Source organism: Myotis lucifugus, unplaced genomic scaffold, assembly GCF_000147115.1.
Source record: "Myotis lucifugus unplaced genomic scaffold, Myoluc2.0 scaffold_3, whole genome shotgun sequence".
Classification (NCBI taxonomy): domain Eukaryota; kingdom Metazoa; phylum Chordata; class Mammalia; order Chiroptera; family Vespertilionidae; genus Myotis; species Myotis lucifugus.
Window position 1 is genome coordinate 6,045,209 of NW_005871051.1, and position 3,720 is coordinate 6,048,928.

At 46.7% G+C, this 3,720-nt stretch overlaps 1 protein-coding gene and 1 long non-coding RNA gene across 2 annotated transcripts in view; one reads left to right on the forward strand and one right to left on the reverse strand.

The window, feature by feature from the left end:
• The window catches only part of LOC102432361 (aldehyde oxidase 2), a 61,145-nt gene that overhangs the window by 52,210 nt on the left and 5,215 nt on the right, over positions 1–3,720 (forward strand). The window lies entirely within an intron of this gene.
• The window catches only part of LOC111827458, a 2,026-nt gene continuing 413 nt past the window's right edge, over positions 2,108–3,720 (reverse strand). The window contains exon 2 of the long non-coding RNA XR_002831048.1: positions 2,108–2,816. This is a non-coding gene — a long non-coding RNA (uncharacterized LOC111827458). The remainder of the gene's footprint in view (positions 2,817–3,720) is intronic.

Here is a 3,720-nt window from a genome sequence, read left to right on the forward strand (position 1 = left end):
AAAATAGACCTTATTTATACAAAATCAGGGCATACCTGACAAGAACATTTGAAAAGGTCTGAGCAGTGTAATTGGGAGTGACATGGAGAGCCTTCACTCACATCTGGATTGAGAAGATACTTTTTCCCATGAAAGATCACTCAAAAACTAGTTGCTTAAACCCATAAAGAAAATAACTGACCAAACTTATGTATCCCACAAACTCATTGTCTTTATTTAGAGCCACTGGCCCAGGTTTTGGAGACGAGGGCAGGGCAGAATGTCTAGCTTCGCAATAACAAGCCCCTTGTTATTGAGGCTGCTTAGACCATGTTGAGAGCGACCATTTACCCCTCATCTTATCCTGACCTGTAATCTTCCTCGCAGTCCACTGACCTCATATATGAGAATATAAACCCTTCAAGTCCTTGGGAGCCTTCGGAGGTTCAAGAGTTCCTCTGCTCTGGCCTCCAGACCGCTCCCTCCGCTGGACACCAGCAAGAGGGTGAGCAGAAGCCACCTTGAGTGGAGCCTCCTGAGGGAGGCGGAAAGGAAGCCCTGACTGTTGTTTAAAATATATATATATATATAGAGAGAGAGAGAGAGAGAGACTTTAGAAGGAAGGGAGAGGAAGAGAGAGATAGAAACATCAATGATGAGAGAGAATCATTGATCGGCTGCCTCCTGCACGCCCCCTACTGGGGATGGAGTCCACAACCTGGGCATGTGACCCAACTGGGAATCAAACCCTGACCTCCCGGTTCATAGGTCGACGCTCAACCACTGAGCAACACTGGCTGGGCTGACTCTTGGTTTAACAGAGAACCAGAGACACACAAAATACAGGTGCTTCTGCTACTTCCTGTCACGGGAAATGGCAATACTCCTCCATCCAGGTAGTAACACAAAACCAGAAACCTAGGAGCTGGCCTGACATTTCTCCCTTTCTCTCTCTGTAGCCAGTCCCTCACCATGTCCTGTTCATTTCAACCCCTAGCAACCTCCTGCACCACTCTGCTCCTCCATCCAGCCACTCTTAAACAAACGTTTTTGAGAAACGAATAGGTGCCAGGCATGCTGGGTGCTGGCAATGAAAGAGATCTGTCTCCACTTACTCTCTAGAGACTCTCAGTCCAACCCCCAACTCTCTAGTCTGGGTCAGAGCGGCTGCCTAACAGTCTCCCGACACCCACGGCAGCCAGAGATTTGTGGTGTGACAGATATGATCCCCATTGCTCTTGGGTTAAAGATAAAACGTTTTTATTTTCCCTGCCATGTCCAGAAACCTGTAAAATCCGTGTGGCAGACCCCCGCCCCCCACCTCTACAGCCACACGTGGTCCCCACCCTGCCTTCTCTCTCCATCCCAGCCACACTCGCTTCTTCAGGCTGATCCTTGTATCAAGGACAGAGGCCTCCGCCGTGCTCCTCCCTCTGCTGGGAACCATCTTCTTTCCTTTCCTCACCTGGCTAACCGCTACTCACCTTTCATATTTTAATCATATTCAAGAGATGAATTGGGGACTTTGTTCTTGCATAGTGTGAGGTAGCAGGCGTGTAGGGGTGATCCGGACGCAGGTCCCTGCTCTCAAGGAGTTGACGGTGGAGCAGAGGAGAAAGATTGTTTGGAGATGAATCACCTCGAGCAAAGGGAATTTCAGGGAAGACGAATGATCCACCCGGTGGCCATCCTGGCCAAGGATTCGATTTATTGAATTGAATTTGGATAAATTATTTACATACAGATACACAATCTTACACTGGATCTGTCACCAATCTGACCACCCAGGTGTCAGTTATAAGTGCTCGGCTGACCCTGGGTTATCCCTGTGAGTCAATGGAGCAAACTTTTCTAACTTAGCCCTAACGGTTTCTTAAAATCAAAGGAGGTATGGGTGTGGCTTCAGCTTTAACCATTCGTCATGTAATCATTCATTCATCTAACACCTGTTCAGCCCCTTCCATGTGCCAGGCACCAGGGGGGAACTAAAGAAATAGTGAGCCAGTCAATCTTCGCCCACATGGAGTTTACGTTTTACTGGGGAAACCAGATAGTAAACAAACACACAATATAATTTCAGGTGAAGCAAAATAGAAGAGTAAGAAGCTAGAATGTATGGAGAGAATTATTATAGAATTTTTTATAGAGTTTATTGAGAAGTTTTCTCTGGGTGTTCACATTTAAACTGAGGCCTGAATGAAGAGAAGGAGCAAACATAAAGCTGATGATGGCATGGTCAAGGCAGAGAACAGCTAGTGCAAAGGCCCTGGGGCAGTTGTAATGGATTTAAAGTAGGCTGGGACTAAGGAGCGCTCAAAAAAAAAATAATCTTCTTAAGCCTCTGATCTTGCTTCTCGGATGGAAAAACGTGTAGCTGAAAGGCTATAATTGTTCCCACTGGCAGAGAGATGAAAGAAACCGAAGTCGGTGGCTGCACCCCTTATCTTCGCATCAGCAGGGTGAAGCCTGGACAGTCCTTCCAGTCCACAGATTTCCTGGCAACTTGCCTCTGTCACCATCCAGCTCTGTTCTCCAGATCTTTAGAAATATGTTCGCTCCTGGCATTCTAACAGCCTGGCCTCCTTACAGAACAGTCTCCTTAAGGCATCTTGGAACACATCTGAGCCTGCATCAGAACTTACATTTGATCCAGCTACATCATGGTTCATAAGTTGAAATATATAATGATTCTCACTGCCATACAATATCGTACTATACCAAAAAAATGTTTTAAAGAAGCGTAGACATTAACATTCTTTGCATTTGGCCTCTGAATGCTGTTGTCAAAACACAGTTTGATCTGCCCAGCCAGGGTGGCTCAGTGGTTGAGTGTTGACCTAGAAACCAAGAAGTCACAGTTCAATTCCCAGTCAGGGCACACCCTGAGTTGTGGGCTTAATCCCCAGTGTGGCGTATGCAGGAGGCAGGCAATGAAGGATTCTCTCTCGTCATACATGTTTCTCTCTCTCTCTCTCTCTCTCTCTCTCTCCCTTCATCTCTGAAATCAATAAAAATATAACTTTTAAAAAACACAGTTTGTTCTGACAGGTGAGAAGATGAGAGGGTCAGAATGTCTGTGACTAGAACATGAGCACTGGAAAGTCCTCTTTTAATAAGCTCCTTATGACCGTAAGGTAAATAACAGTCTATTTCTTAAATAGAAATGACAGTCTGACACAGTAGTTACTTTTCCTCTGGGAATTAAATAACATATGCACTTAAATGCACGTAAAAACACTGTGTAAATACAAGTCACTGTACATATTAGAGAGAAGTCTCCATCAAGGACCCGTCACTGTCAGAGACCTTCTTCCAGATGCGCCCCTCCCCAAGGCTGAAGAGCGTCCACATTCAATCAGGTGGACCTGGCCAGGGCAGAAAACATAGCTCAAGATGAGGATAATTAGCTTCAAGCTTCAGCAAAAAGCAGGCGTTAGTAAGAAGGCCGGAGCGTTTTTGCTTAAAAGTGCCACCTGTTTACTTTGGTACCGGCAGCCCTTCCTGCCAGATGTGGATGAGTCTGTTCCCGGGGCAGGCAGCCTGCTCCCCTGCGCTCCCCCTCCCCCCTGCACAGCTGGCCCCTCCCACCGAGTTACAATTGGCTTTCGACAGGAGAAACAAATCTTTGCGAAGGCCGTTTAAATCAGGGTTAATTTTGCATTAGTCGGGGACAAGGGTGTTGAGATTGGGGAGAACCTCTCGGGGCAAGGGCCCAAAGGGCCGATCCGCATATGCTCGAAA